A 16,004-nucleotide genomic window follows, 5' to 3' on the forward strand; every position below is an offset into this window, starting at 1 on the left:
TTTCCCATCTCCTCCCCCAGCTCACTTCTTGCAGAGACCACTGACATGTGATAACAAGGATTTCATACAACTTCTCCTTCTGTGACTCCGAAATTCAGGGGGTAAACACACCACAATCAACAACCAAGAGTAAGAAATCAGAAATTTCTTTTCATGATATAAAATACATAGCTGAGTCTTTTTGATAATTAAATTATATGATTTATCTTCCTTCCTCCTCTTTACAAACTTCCCTTCTTCTCTTATAAACTCCAGGTTCCCATTGAACTTGGAGTTCTCTTACAAACTTTATCTGTTGATGGACAGCTGAGATGTATTCACTTCCGGTGTCTAACTGCCTGCACCCCTGGCAGTTGTAATTCTCATTCATACAATGCAGACATTTCTGCCGCCTACTGACGCCTTGGCCTTCTGTTGCTTGGGGCTTGACAGCTTACTTTTCTTTTACTCCTGCAATGGTTCCTGTAAATTCATGGAGCCTGGATAGAGATTAAAAGTTTTCTTTTTTGAAGTTTATGTTAATTTGCTGTCTCCTGTATAGTCCCTCCCACAGGTTTTGTTTGTTTGTATGTTTGTTTTCCTGTACAATGAAGTACTGATTATAAAAAAATAAACAAGGGCAGTATGAATATGTGCATCGAGGCTTCCATTTTCTTGGCCTGGTGACTTGTCCATTTGTCTATCTTTTAGGTTGCAAACTTAAACAAAGGGTTATTCGACTCATTCCCCTTACCTGACTGCTGTGTTTCATCCTCCATTTAATCTGAGATGTTCAGAATCTGGTCCGTCCTTTGTTCACTGTCTCTTTACTGGGTAAAAATTGGATTTGTATTGTCAATTGGGACAGCCTATGAAGAATAGGTAAGAACATTGTATTAACACACATGTGCTATTTGCACAAGAGTGCTAGGGTTGAGAATGACAGTTCACATCATTAGTGAGATACCAGAGTATCGTAGCACTCTACAGAGAGCTCCCAGGAAGCATTTTGATGGCTAACCACAGAGAGCCAGTTTGCACTTGATATCCATCCTCAGGATTCAATCAGCTCCTGAGTTCTAGAACAGACAGATTTTTCCTTTGGTCCAGCCTGTTAGCAAACTCAATTTGGCTATGTAATGTAGTAAATATACTTACATATTATGTAGAATGTTCCAAGAGACGATGGATCTTCTTTTCACAGTTGATATAAAAAGTGTAACCTGTACAATTGATGTATCCATCATGGAAACATGACAATTCATATCTGAGCAGCTTCATGTCTCCAAAAGTTCTTTCTGTCCACTTTATTAATGATTTCTACTATTGTGTGTATGTGTGTGTGATAAAAGTTTATGTAAGATATAATACCTTTCTTACTTCCCACCATCAACTCCAACCTTAAATAATTAAAGAATGTCATTTGTACATGAGAACCATTATATAAAATCTGGGAAGATTGACAAAATAAGGGAGACAGTAAACAGGACAGCAGCAACAGGGCAAAGTTTGTATGAAGCCGGGAAGAAAGGAGACAGACTAACAGATTGGATAAACACAATTGTTTTGGTTCAGGTTCTCACTGTATAGCCAGGCTGGCCTCAAATTCTAACATCCTACCCCAGGCTGCTGAGTGCTAGAATCACACATGTGCTCTCCTATCATGGCTTCAAAGAAAGTTTTCATCCTTGAGGAAAGACTGAGGTTTTCCTGGAAATTAGCTCTGAAATAAACGTTTTGAATCACACTTTTCTTAACAAGATCTTTGCAGTGAAAGCGTTGGAACTTCCCAGGTGTCTGTAGTGACTTGGTGCAACACTCTCAGGTATAGTTAGTGACAGAACACGGTATAGTGTTCTGACGGCTTAGCTTCCTGATGAAAATATTCAATCCAGGAACAAAAATCTAGTGTACAAGGTGTTTACCCTAACAGTATTGCATTAATAGCAAGGACTCTCTAAGTGACTTGTTCTTATGTTCCTCGTGGTGATACTGGAGCTAACCTTGTGCAGTTCCCTAAATTGTTACTTGAGACACAAAGTTTGTCTCCAATTTATTCACCACCATATAGTTGAGCTATGATAGTTATAAAAATAAATGGTTTTCTTTATCTCTTTCTCTAGACCCTTTCCTCAAGCCTTCAGACATTTAAGCCATGGCAGCCAGTTCTTTGCATATACTTCACTGATAATCTCATAGATAAATGCTCTTCACACAATGCTATGGGTTATTCAATAGTTCCAAAGGGAATGTGATGATTAGTGCTCATTTTCAACTTGACAGGATCTAAAGTCACCTGGGAGATGGGCTCTGTGTGTGCCTGAGGGGGATTATCTTGATTATGTTAATTGAGGTGAGAAGCCCTGCCCACTGTGCATGACATCACTGGCTAGCTGGAATCCTGGATTGTACACGTGGAGAGAGGGATGTGAGTGGGGCATGTACTCCTCCCTTACCAACTATGGGTTCAGTGTGGCCTGCTGGTTCACCTTTGTCTCCTCCATTCCCTATGATAGACTTCACCCTGAACTATGAGCCAGAAGAGCCATTGTCCCTTAGTTGTCTTTGTCAGGGAACTTTATCATAGCAGTAGGAAAGGAGCTGAAGACAGATCGATTAGGACGAGATTTAACTTGGTGAACAATGAACCAAAATGCAAGTTTAGCCATTGTAAAGTAGGGTGGATATCTCTCCTATTGACAATCTGTCACTTTGCTGAGGTCCCAAGTCAGATCTGCTTGCAGACTCATGTTTGTGAGGAATGTTCTTTCCTGTAAGCCTTTCTTGTGGTATACTGAGTGCTTCCTCTCTTTAGAGACCCAGATGTTCAACTTCTTCTGAACATGGACCACTTCCCCAGCCTCAACTAAAGAGAAACTTATCTATTCTGTATTCTTATGTATTCTCATGAGCTTTCACAGTGAATCCAGCCTAGTGCAACCAGTTACACATCTTAGAACAAACCTGGCACTTAAAGAAGCACGGTCTCCGATGTATGTTCCATGGATGTAACTTCTGCGTTGCCACAATACTTTGACTATTCTATTTAGAGGAAATTTCAGGCTATAAAGTAAGGAAGGAAAGTTTTGTTCCTTGAAAAATTAATGGGTGGTGGCATGGGAAATGGTGCAGGGATCAGCGACATGTATGTCTTCTGTTGTAAGTAAGAGAACACACAGATGCAAGTTGCCCCGTCTTAGCCTCTCTAGCTGAGGATACTGCAGTTTCCTTCACATTTCTCTGGGTTCAGTTTTCCCTTTTGGCCTTTCTCCAGAAGACTGGAGTGTCTGTTTCATGGCTCTGCTTAAAGAAGTCAAGAAGAGGCAAGAGCGTGTATATCTCTCTCTTTATCTCTCCTTTCTCCCAGATGCCACCAAGGAGAGCACACTTAGCCTCCCTGACTGGGAGTAGCTCTCCAGTCACTTACAAAGGAGCAGTGACTTCTTAATTAGATTAAAAGAAATTCATGGGCTGGAAGGGATAGTCAGAGGTAACGTGCAGGATCGCCCTAGGGCTTATGAAGTTGCAAAGTACAGCCACTGCTTCAGATTCCTCCCAAGCATGGCCACCATACATGTTGGCCCATCTGCAGCCCTTGCTTTGGAGCTGTGGAGTCCAGCTTAGTGACAGCATTAGCTTCACAGAGATAGAGTCCTGAAGTCCAGAACTACAGAATCACAGGTATCCCACAACAAAGTGACTAAAGGAATGAATGAAACATAGTGCCAAGGAAGAGCTTTAGATTCATCCAGTTCACTTTTTTTTGTGGGACTGTTTCTTTGAACTTGCTTGGATGACTCTACTACAGAAACTCTGTGGGGGATACCTACAATGCAGGCTTACAGCAATAGGACACTATTGACATTCATAATCAGGAAATTAGCAATTCACAAAAGGAGCTAAACGGATGTAAAGGCTGTGCAACACATTCTGCTAATGGACAGAAACACAAATAGAACAGCAATGACAAGTTCTTCACTTATCACCATAAAATTAGCAACTTCCTACCATTCTTGGTCTTAGTACTGGTGGCTTGTGGCTATACTCAGATTTTTGATGGAAGTAACCTGGTTTAAGCTTCCTAGGGAAGAACTTGACAGTTAAAAAATTTCATAAAAATATAAAGTTTGTAAATGCACATCCATTTAATACTGAGACATTGTGGTTTTACAAGTGTCCTTTGTGGTAGACCTCTTGTAGCAAGTTATCAGAAAGGAGGAAACCATTATTGTATCATCAACTATGAATATCAAAGTAGACACCAATGTAACTATGGAATTTGCTAGATTTTGGCATAGTCATATACAGAGATACTTGGATTAAATATTTAATAGTATAAGAAATGAGTACAATAGTCAAATTTCTATGAAAACAAAAACTTGTAACAAAAACACAAACAAATGTAAAGTGCAGAAAAATGAATGTTCTTATAACAAAATGCAGAGGGCTGTCCTCTGATTTCAAACAAGGGAGCATGTCTGAAAGAGCTTAATAGATTCCCTGACGCTCTACAGTTGCGGGTGCGTTTACTTTCTTGTTGAGCAGATTGGGTAAACTAGGAGCAGGAGATGCCCCAGGGAAGCAGAGCAGCCTCAGTTTTCCAGAAGCCTCAGAATTACGGACAGACCTGCTATACTCAACAGTCTCGTCGGAGCGTGCCTTCCTGTTCAGCTCTACTCTCAGTCCTCCCCTTCCCTCTATCTATTTTCCTATTAAAAACCCTATTAAGTATGCTAGGAGAGAACGCGTCACTCTGTAAAAAGCCCATCTTGGCATGGTATTACTTTTTGCCATCTCTGAAAATTGACACGTGACCAAATCATTTCACTTCTGGTAGCAAAGATATATGGCACGGCAGGTTCCTCCACTGCCAGGAAGGCACAATCCAATTTAAGAGAGGCTCAGGGAGAAAGGATGGTGATAAATTTCTACCTAAATGGCTTGTGTCCACATGAGCTCATCAGTAGTCCTCACCTCTGTGAAGTTTGGAAGTTGAGACACAGGGAGTTGGAGTCACTCTCTACTCCAGACTTAACAGAGACTCAAGGCTCAGGTCAGATCCTCAGAATCAAGTCTAGGGCATCACACCCAAGGCCTTCTGGCATCTGTTTCTGAGGTTCATAAAAAGCGTGAAGAGCAGGGCGAATCATTTTCCGTCTTGTGTTTTATTTGAGAAATGCCATCAATGCTTGTATGTGCATGGCTGTGTGGACATGTAAGAAATTTTCTAATGGGAACAGTTCCTTATATCCACACAGGAGAAAGCCGTCATTATATAGTCCCAACATTATTTGTGTCCCACTGGTTGATTTGAAGAGTCAGTAATAAATCATTTTGCACTGTGGTAACTAGATATATCTGCGTCTGTTTATTCAGTGGCCTTATCCTTGTTTAGAAGCTGAATTTGGAGTTACCATTTTAAAGCCCTCACCTTGGCTGTGTGCCAACCCTCATTCCAGATTTTGAAGTAATTAATGCAGGGGTTTTCTTTCATTTTTTTTTTTCCCTGCAGATATGAGGGTGTTGAAGTTTCTAGGGCCAGAAAAGATAAGTGTCTGCTTCTGTGTTTTCTCAAACTTTCTCTCTCCATGAAGCCCTTCTGATAGATATGCAGGAAGAGATTTCGTTGCAGGTGGCAGAGGTCAGTGTCTTGTGTATTCAATGTAGTCAATAATAAAGTCAGGACTTATGCTAGCCGAATGTTAATAAGGAGGCACAAGGACCTTGGAAAGTCATTATGTCTGGTCATTTGCTTCATGATATTACTCCAGCTGGCTCAGGAGGCCAATGCAAGGAGATTTTAAAACAAGCTTCAAGGAAAGGCCGGAAAAATAAGGAAAGAATTGGAATGCTGTGTCGCTTGTAAGGTTCTGGAGCTGCAGTACAGCTCGGTGGAGGGAGAATTTTAAAATCTGGTTTCTGTGTAGCAGAGGAATAGTATTCTTCCAGAGGGAAGGAAATCTGGTCTTTATTAGAATCTGAATGTTGTGGTTTTCTTATCTAAACAATACAATTTTTTTTTAAAATATTCAGTGAGCATCAGTAGACCCTAATTGTAGGTCCTTCCAGTGAAGTCAATCTCATGCAACTAGTAATATTTCTCTGGAGAGTACTTATGCATCACCGCATCTGGTCAGAGGACAGGGAAAGCTTAGTGGGGGTGACTGGCCTGGATAACATGTCAACATAAATCAGCACCTTTAACCCAGCCTCTAAATTCTCTCTTAAAATTTATTTCTTCTCAACATAAAGATACACCACACCTGTGCATTTAGGCCAAGTCTGAGTTTCTGACACTACATCTTTCTAATTTGTAATACCTCATGTAATACCTCACAAGTCATTCGTGGACTCTGTAGACTCGGAAGTGATACAGCACTAGTTAGCCTTGGCACACGGAAAACAATAGCTACTCCTGTGCTATGACCAGGGCAGGGGAAGTGAGCCACATGGCTGGTTCTCAGGGGGAGCCCAACGAGATCACTTCTTTCCTAGCTGTAGCGGTCTTGGCTTCACCAGAAACTCTTCCAGAGATTCATATTTGTGCTGGTCGTTCATCGTTCATAAGCCTTTTTGTTGCATGAATCTGCAGCTCTGACATACACAGATATGTAACAGATTACATATATAACACTTCAAAGTATATTATGTTATTATATTTATAATGTATATTTATAATTTTTATAATGTATAATTTATGTGATATAGTATATATGACATATGTGATATAACACAAAGGTGCAAAAATTAAGAATAAATATTTCTAAATACAAAATACAAATTTACACAAATATTTCCAACTTAGGGTTTGGTTTTAAAGTAGTTTTACTTAATCATCTACATTACAGCTTCATATTTAACTCTATACCAGGTACTTTGTTCTCAAGGGCATGGGGGAAACAGATTGATAAAAAGCTACAGTCATTACATTACATTACATACAGCATTAGGTTGACAATACAAATATAACTTCTGCCAAAATGCTACAAATTATTTGCTTTCTATATGCTAGCTCCATCCATATTCATCATACTTTAAAGATTTATTTATATTGTTTTTAACCACATGTGCGTGCATGTGTTCGTGCATGTGTGTGTGTGTGTGCATGTGTGTGCACGTGTGTGTGTATGTGCGTGCATGTGTGTGTGTGCGTGCATGTATGTGCGTGTGTGTGCGTGCATGCGTGTGTGCGTGTGTGTGTGTGTGTGTGTGTGTGTGTGTGTGTGTGTGTGTGTAGTATGTGATATGACTGCAGGTCCTGGCAGACGTCAGAGACATGGAATCCCCTGGAGCTAGGCTTCCAGGTGGCTGTGAGTCACTTGCTGTGCAAACTGGAAACCAAAGTCAGCTCCTGTGCCAGAGCCACTCACAGTCCCAATGACCGAGCCTTGTCTCTACTCTCTTATGCACAGGTTTAAATGGGTGTAGTGACCTATGTCATCACACAGCATCACAGCTGACAGTCTGGCTCTTTCCTTCACTTCATCTTAACCCTGCAGTTATCTGTGCTTCTGTGACTTCTCTAGTCTCCAGTTGACTTGTGCATCTGAAGTGTCTTCTCCAGGAGACTCTGTAGGAGACGAGAGAACAGTGGCAACTAAATTATTGCTTTTGTCTATTTCATGTGCAGTCACATTTTTGGAAACAAACACATCATTATATTACATTCTATTCTTGAATATTTAAAACAATTTCTCAGTTTTCTTTTGACAATCAAGCGTTATGGACAAGATAATAATATGATCATTATGTAAGTTGTTCAGTCTTTAAATATTGGCTCCAAAATAATTTTTTTCTTGAAATTCCTTACTAGGTTATTTATTTCTCACTTTCTGTTATTCTGAGTTTAGATGTTCATGGATAGAGCATGCACTCGCAGTACGTGGTTTCAAATGTATTTTGTTCCAGGAGCGTGCTCTTACCATGTTTAGATCTTTCTAGCGCCCACACGTGTTGTTAGTCTTCTTCTGAAGCGCTGCGCTATCTCTGTGCTGACTCTTCAGCTGCTCTTAAGTACTTCTTTCCTCTGCTAAACCACTGACATCTATTCGCCCATCTGCTTTCAAAATTTTATTTGTTTTAATGTGTATGGGTGTTTTACCTGCATGTATGTCTGTGACTATGTACATCATGGTGCCTGGGGAGGCCAGAGAGCATGTTGGATTGCAAGGGACTGGGGTTATGGCCTGACAGTTGAATGCTGTGAGTCACACCTGGGTCCTCTGGAAAAGCAGCCTTTCTCAGCAGCTGAGCCCTCTCTCCAGCCCCTGTTAATTTGGTTTTTACATTCAATTTCTCTCTCTTCCTTGTCTTTTATATTTCTCTTTCAGCATTATTAATTACTCTTGTTTTATTTTAATTAAGTAGTTTCTGAAATAATTTTCTAGTTTATAATTGTTATCTCAGTTATATTCCAATTTTGATTTACATTGTTTTTCCCCATGGTATGAATTTCTTTTTCTTAACTTAGTGGGATGGTTGTTATTTAAGTGTATTACATTAGATGCAAATCCATCAAGACTGAAGTTTGCCTACCTACTGGAACTAACACTGAAGCAAAGTGTCCCGAAGATGGAGCAAAACCCAAGATTGGTTTAGGCAGAAAGCGAGAAGCTGAAAGCTTTCTTCTTCTATGTCCTCTTATGTGGACTGCTAGCATCAGGTGCAGCTCAGGTTTACGGTAGGTTTTCCCACCTTCACTGTTTCACATTTCCCATGTCAAATGATCCAGTCAAGAAAAATTCCTCACAGTATGCTAAGCTACTTGGTTTTAGTTGATCCCAGATGTGGTCAAGTTGAAGAGATTAGCCACCGAATTCTTTCACGTGTCTAGCCCTCTTTCCACAGTGTTCCTGAGCCTTATAAGAGGTAACATAAAGTCTTATTTAGGGCTGAGCATTTAATAGTCACGTGTTCTCAGCATTGTGCTTCTTTAAGAGTAACTTCTATAACAGGTATAAACACAAATATTTATAAGGTAGCTTGGTGCTTTAACAACTTAGCTAAACACAGCATTCATCTCCCCATATCTCCCTATAATTTCTCCCTATTATATATCCTATTATATCCCTATTATATCCTATTATATCTCCCTATAATCCTCCCCAGTCTGTTTTTTTATTTTTATCAGGTTTACAGTACCAAACACACATTTTCTCTGGTGGAGGATGCCTGAGTTCCAGCCAGAAGGCACTTGGTTATCCCCATAAGAGTTGTGTCTCTATTGCATAAAGTGGGGACATCTTCCCTTGAAAGTTGTTCTCATAGACTTAGCATTCACAGATGGATAAGACCATTGATTTCTTTTCTCCCTCAGCACCATCTGACACTATGGATGCTCAACAGGAGAGAGGAGGCTTCCAGCTCTGTGGTAGCTTGTTTGCTCTGTATCCCTACATGTGGGTGTATGGTGTCTTCAGCAATAGCATGCTATCACATAGTTCTGGTGAAAACCCAAGAGGAATGGTAGAAGAATATATTGTTTGGGGGACATTTGAGGCTTCCCCAGCCAAACAACTCATTAAGGGATGTCCCATCCTGACTGTGGGTTTTGTTCAAAAATTCATGAGTTTTATGAACAACTTTTCCAACCATGCAGGGATATCCTTCAAACTATTTTTAAAAAGTGAATTATGTTTTCAAATTTGATTACAAGATAGTAGGTTTTTTCCAGGCAGTGGTGGCACATGCTTTTAATCTCAGCAGTTGGAAGGAAGAGGCAGGCGAATTTCTGAGTTTGAGGCCAGCCTGGTCTACAGAGTGAGTTCCAGGACAGCCAGGGCTATACAGAGAAACCCTGTCTCAAAAACAAAACAAAACAAAACAAAACAAAACAAAACAAACCCAAAACCAAAACAAGTAGATTTTCATATAGATTTTTCACATCCCTTTTATTCTTATTGAAATCCCCCTTCCCCACACACTCTTTCTATGCTTGTTTAAATGAGAACACCTCCCCCCCCACACACAGGCTCACATACTTACATACTTGGTCTTCAGCTGGTGGGACTGTTTAGGAAGGATAAGAAGGTTTGGTCTTGTTGAAGAAGGTATGTTACTGGGGGCAGCAGGCCTTGAGATTTCGAAAGTCTATATCATTCCCAGCTCTCTCTCTCTCTCTCTCTCTCTCTCTCTCTCTCTCTCTCTCTCTCTCTCTCTCTCTCTCTGTCTCTGATTGAAGATCAAGGTGAAAGCTCTCAGCCACTGTTCTAGTGCCATGCCTGCCTGCCTGCCTGCCGCCTTGATGACCCTCTGAAACGGTGAACCCCAATAAACTGCTTCCTCTGAAATTTGCCTTGGTCATGGTGTTCTTATCACACCAGGAGGAAAACAGCTCAGGTCTTCCCTGACACAGCTTCCCACACCTAGCATTTCCTGTCTCTCCTTTTATACTATTTATGTTCTAGCAGAGCCCAACATTACAGCTGTCTCCTCCTCCCAATAGCCTCTTTTTAGTTTCCTGGCTTCCCAGGTATTCCATGTTGAATAGATCACATTACAGACTCAAAGCTGGGATTCACGTGGCATGAATTTCTTAATGATATTATTTTAAAATACAACTTTGATCTCTTTTTTTGAATAGGTACACATGACACACATTTCTTTTTTCTTTTTTAAAATTTTATCTATCTATCTATCTATCTATCTATCTATCTATCTATCTATCTATTTGAAATGGACTTTCATATAGTCCTGGCTGGCCTGAAACTTCCTATGTAACTGAGGCTGATTTTTTAAAGACTTATTTATTTTATACAAGTACACTGTAGCTGCCTTCAGACACACCAGAAGAAGTCGTCAGATCTCATTACAGATGGTTGTGAGCCACCATGTGGTTCCTGGGAATTGAACTCAGAACCTTTGGAAGAGCAGTCAGTGCTCTTAAGCACTGAGCCATCCCTCTAGCCCATGGCATGCATTTATTATCCATAACTTTACTGTTCAGCATGCTAACTTCTAGCCTCCCCCAGCAATTTAATGTAAGATAACAGGATTTTAATAAAATTGTTTGTTTCTAAGTCATGCTATCCCATAGCCACATAGGTACAGGAACTACTTTGTTGGATGCCACATATTCTGAGAACTTTATTTTTTTCAAAGTGCTTTCTCTCTTTGAAAAGGACCCATTGGACAGCCTTGTGCTCTTGACATGTTGCTCTGGTTTTTCTTGTCTTTACCATCATAACAACTACCTAAGATAGAGACTTTCCTAATCTTCTTTTGCTTGCTTTGGTGTGAATTTCAGTTTTGGAGAATGTGGGCTAGCCTTCACTCAGATGGGTTTGAGCTTCACGGACCTCCTTCTTATGATGTCATGGTAGCTGGGTGCTGAGATGTTTTGACATTTTCCCCCATCTGCTTTTTCTCTGGACCACTTCCTCCCTTTGCCTTCACTTCCTGTTTATTCCTGACTCAGATCTTAGTTTCTCCCCAGCAGGAGGCCCTCTCCTGGAGGAGTTCCCTGGCTGTTCAGTGTCTAGTGTGCGTTTTAAGTACTGCTCTGGCTTTTTAGGCTCCTTCCTTGTGACTTTTTACTCATTTAACATGGATTATACAAACTCATTGTTGTCTACAACTCTTGAACTGACCTGAGGATATTTGCTGGCTATTTTGGGAGTCATCCCGATCTTAGTCCATAGTGACCTCTTGTCTTTCATTTGCTCCTCTGCATTCACGCTGGTATTCTTCATGTCTATGGCTAATGGTGCCTTGCCCTTCTTGCTTGGGCTCATCTCACCTGGATGTTTTAATTTTTTTTTTTAATCTAATACAGGTGTGGTCCATGAGTTTTCCATGTACTCCCTGGTTGCTTCATTGTCATGGGCAAGCTGGAGATATTTTACATCTCTATTGCCACTGCCATCATTTTGGATATGTAGACCAATTCCTTTGAAGAATAAATTACTTCAGAATCTTCATAAATGTTGGTGCTGGGAAGAAATGCCTCTCACCAGTTCTATTCGAGCAAAGTGCCTGGGGATTCCATCAGGATGTAGCTTGAGCTGAAGTGATAGACCATGAGGGTCTCCCAGATGTTCCCCAGCCAACTTGAGTTGGATTCCCAATAGCTAACTTTTCATTTAACTTCAAATTATATTGCGAGATCTTTTTCTGTGTGGATGGACTATATCTACCTAAAACATGTCGTTTAATGGGCTGGCTATGAGTTCTGTCAACTCTTGCTCATTATTTAGAACTTCAAGATAAACTTAAGATTTATTTAAACTGAATATGTGTGCAATAATTTTCATATAATATGCTATTTGCTTTATGAAATTGGTGTGTGAATGTGTGTTTAAAGAACAGGGAGTCTTTCCCAGGCATTGAGGCAGGCCTGCACACTGTAGGGTGTTTGGCAGCATACCAAACTTCTACCCACTAGGTGTCAGCACTATCCCCCAATCGTGACACCCAAAAATGTCTCCAGATGAGGAGTTTCATGGTGAGAGTATGGGGTAGAATGCAGTGGTGTATAAGGGCTGCCTCCTGTTTATATCCAATGGTCTAGCAGGTTTCATATGCTATAAGGAAGGACAGCGGAGAGATGAGCAATTGTTTATGTAAAAGGTCACACAATTTGTATCAAAACTGTGATCTCGATTCTTCTGTAGGACATAAATGCAAAGCGTGGATCACTATGTGGTTAGACTCCATATTTTAAAACTGAATGTTTGAGATTTGGGAAATCAGAATTTAGATTTTTTTTTTAAAAAAACTTAATTTGGTCCCCCAATGGGACCTGCTAATTTCATAGAACCTCTTGTGCTCACTTTGGCTCTTGGAATGCATGCTCGAGAGGTTTATAGGCACACCTTTGGACTTTGGAGAAAAAGTTGGGGGCAGACAACCAGAGCAAGGCTTCTCTTTCTCAAATGATCGGTTGTTGGTATAACTGGATACATGGCTAGTCAGATATTTTGAAGTTGCCTTTTATTCTGGAATTTTCTTTGATGGACTTTGCCTAAATGAAGGAAAATGAAACATTATTCACTATCACTAAAGACTTCTCGGGGACGCAGCCACGCTGAGAAAGGAAGACTTGCCTGCTGGCATCCTGTTAATTCGTAGGAAGGCTTCTGTGTCAGATTTGGTAATGCACTTAATCACCACCTGCTGGGGAGTTATGATCTATTTTGTCTCAAATTCTCTCACATTACTAAGACAATTGATAGAAATAGGGATGGAATGGGAAGAATAGATGAATAATACGTAGGTTTAGCAAAGATCTAGTGCCAAATGAGCTCTTTTTTTTACATTTAAAAAAATATTTATTTATTTGCTTTACAACCCAATATCAGCCCTTCCTCTCTTCCCAGTACCCCTTCACATAGTCCTTCCCCAAGCCACCTTCCCCTTCTCATTTGAGAAAGAGAAGCCTTCCTCTGATTGTCTGCCCCAACCCCTCTCACATACCTCAAGTCACTTTGGGACTAGGTGCATCCTTTCCCACTGAGTCTAGACAAGGCTTTTCAATTAGGGGTGCGGGATCCACAGTCAGGCAGGAAGGCAACAGGCTCAGGGACAGCCCCTGCTCCAGTTGTTTGGGGGACCCGCATGAAGACCAAGCTGCTCATCTGTTATGTGCATGTGGGGGCCCTAGGTGCAATCTGAGCTCATTCTTTGGTCGGTGATTCAGTCTCTGGGAGCCCCCAAGGGTCCAGGTTAGTTAACTCTGTTGGTCTTCCTGTGAAGACCCTGTCCTCTTTGGAGTCCTCAATCCTCCTAACTCTTCCGCGAGACTCCCTGAGCTCCATCTAATGTTTGAGTGTGAGTCTCCTAGTCTCCTTCCATTGGGTGCTGGGTGGAGCTCTGCCAAGTGATTCTTAATGGTAGTGTTAGTGGCTCCTTTTGATGTTTTAGTAAAATTTTCCATATTCATTTTTTCTGTTGTTTTGAGACAGGGTCTGTTGTGCAGCTCTGGCTGTCCTGGAACTCACTATATAGACCAGGCTGGCCTCATTCACAGAGATCTGCCTGCCTCTGCTTCCTGAGTGCTGGGATTTAAGGCATGCGCCATCATGTCCAGCTCTATATTCATTTGGTGTTTTTTTCCCCTGAACACTGTAAATTTAGATATACTAGAAGGAGAATGTAGCAAAGACTTTCATACATTTGATGTGATAAAGTTGACCTGACTTTCACAGTTATTTTAATATTATTGAGTGATAGAGATGTACAAATAATTTTTTTCAACAAGGTTTTTTCTTTTTTAAACTGTGATCAATCAAGTTTTTGATGGGGAGACTCCTTTGAGAGGCATTTTTTTTTTTTTTTTTTTTTTGCTTTACTTAGAAAATTACTCACTCTCTATTCATGTGAATCCAATATAAATGTTTCTTAGTTACTTTTTTGACTTTTCAAGACAGGATTTCTCTTCACTGTAGCCTTGGCCATCCTGGAACTCATTCTGTAGAGCAGGCTAGCCTCAAACACAGAGACCCACCTGCCTCTGCTTCCTTAGTGCTGGAATTAAGGGAGTGAGCCACCGCTCAATAGTAAATGATGTTTGGATAATGTGGAGCTAGAGAATGAAGTAGATGGAAGGTAATGCTTACTGAGCATATAGTAAGTATATGTGTATATGCATGTATGTATATATGTATGTGTATGTGTGTATCTATGTGCATGTGTGTATATGCATGTATGTGTGTATGCATGTGTGTACATATGTATATATGTGTTTGTAAGTAAGTATGTGTATGTGTATGTGTGTTTATTATCTCATCTGCTTCTTAAGTAATTCCAGCACAGGAATTCTTTCACTCTTTTTTTTAATTAGATATTTTCTTTATTTACATTTTAAATGATATCTCCTTTCCCGGTTTCCTCTCCTAAAGAAAAAAAAAAAACCTGTTCCCTACCCTTCCCCCTGTTCACCAACCCACCCTCTCCCCTTTCCTGGCCCTGGCATTCCCCTACACTGGGGCCTAGAACCTTCACAGGGCCAAGGGCCTCTCCTTCCATTGATGACTGACTAGGCCATCCTCCAGCACAGGAATCCTTATTCCTATTTTCTAGATCTGGAGATATTTAACATAGTCATGACATGCTGTAACTAAGACTGTCCCATTTGCTTTACAGTTGAAAGGGGACTTCAAAAGTACTGACTGATTATCAGGTGTTAGGATATGCAATATGCTTACTTAGCTTGAAGCTTTTAATATTCATTATTGAATGCTTTATAGATTTAAAACCCTTCAAAATGGTATCTATTGAAACTCCATAAGGAAGTCTAGTTATACAATGCATGGGATGTAATAAATGCTAAGAAGAAGCATTTATTGACTAAACTAATTAATTTGTAAGGTGATGTATACATCTCAATGAGTTCTAAGTGTTAAGAAAGAGAATGCAGCGGCTACAGTTTAGATGTGAAAAGTCCCCCAGAGGTCCACGCATTAGAAGCATGGAGCCAGCTTGGTGCTATTGGGCAGTGGTAGAAACTAATAAGCAGAGCCTAGCGGGAGTCTTTAGGTTGTTGAGGATGTGCCTTGAAAGGGACTCTGGGACCCTGTCCTCGTCACTCCCCAACTCCCTTACATCCTGGACACAAGGTGAATAGTTTTACCCCACACATCTGCCATGCTCTGCTGTCATTTCACAGGCCCCAAAGCAAAGAGGCCAACTAAATAATCATGGACATAAACTCCAAAGACTGTGAGACAGAAAAAAAATGCATTTGCTAGTGGTTAGCTTAGCTATTGGTTGTAGTAACAGAAATCAGACCAATACAGCAGTAAATTATCAAAGTCTACCCAGACACTCACTCACTCTCTTCTCTCTGCTATAAACTTATGCCCCCATCCCTGAGAGTTACCAATGGCTGACCTTTGGATTGAGGTCCTCAGCAGCACTCTTGGTATGTCTGAATTGGGTCACTGTACCCAGAAATGGAAATACTCAATAGAATGTGATCAGTAATGCCAGAGGCAGGTCTAACTCTAGTGCCTTCTATATGAAATTGAGTTACTATGTGTGGTACTAGGTTGAAGACAGAAGCACAAGGCATTGTTTTGAATCATCTG

Source organism: Mastomys coucha, unplaced genomic scaffold, assembly GCF_008632895.1.
Source record: "Mastomys coucha isolate ucsf_1 unplaced genomic scaffold, UCSF_Mcou_1 pScaffold22, whole genome shotgun sequence".
NCBI classification, from domain to species: Eukaryota; Metazoa; Chordata; class Mammalia; order Rodentia; family Muridae; genus Mastomys; species Mastomys coucha.